This window comes from Trypanosoma grayi, assembly GCF_000691245.1.
Source record: "Trypanosoma grayi strain ANR4 Tgr_699_V1, whole genome shotgun sequence".
Classification (NCBI taxonomy): Eukaryota; Euglenozoa; class Kinetoplastea; order Trypanosomatida; family Trypanosomatidae; genus Trypanosoma; species Trypanosoma grayi.
Genome location: NW_008826318.1, coordinates 7,023 through 7,879, shown reverse-complemented (window position 1 = coordinate 7,879; position 857 = coordinate 7,023).

The window sequence follows — 857 nt, the reverse complement described above, 5'->3', positions numbered from 1 at the left end:
TATATAGATATATAGACAGATAGATAAACAAGAAAAGTGTCGCACTACCCCACTCAAAGGGCCGCACTTATTGTTGAGCGACACCGAGTCAAACCCAACCAAAACAAAACAATAATAAAAATATTGTAAGAATTGCACTTCCCATACATATTCACGGAGTTAAACGCATACAACGGTGGAGCTTAGGAAAACAACAATAAGAAGCTATTTTAGTGGTGGGAGAATGAGTGCGTGGTCGCCTTGACTCCTTAAGCCTCCCTTCCTCATCTTTTTTTGTGTTTTGCCTTTCCGTTTTAATTGATCCCCGTTCGCTTTCGTTCTTCTATTCTCGTCAACGTTTTTTTTTGGTGTTCTCCTACACCCAACAGTTGTTCTCCTATTCTTTTCCCGCCTTATCATATTCCTCTATTTCTTGTCCCGAATTCGCTCCGCCTGCTGGGGCCGAGGGTAGAGAATTTCTTTTGTGCATCAACACCACCAGCAGTGGTACTTCGCTTTGAACACACACACACACACACATATGTATATATGTATATGTATATAATGATGGCTGAGAGCGAGGAGTGGGGGCGTGGCGAATGAAAGAGAGAGGCGAGGAGGCACACTGATGCATTCTCTCACTTTCACCCCATTCCACTCCCCTCTTGCATATGCAGACAAGCCCAATCGGATATCCCCCGGCGGTAGTCCAACGCAAAGAAAGACAGGCAGATATGTTAATGTACCCTGCGTTGACCGCGTTGTGGCCGGACCTCACGGTGGTGCCTCGTAACAGCAGAGGAACACACACACGGAGAGAGACAGGCGCACAACGAGGGAGGTGCATACACACAGAGAACTCCCCCCCTCCCCCCCCT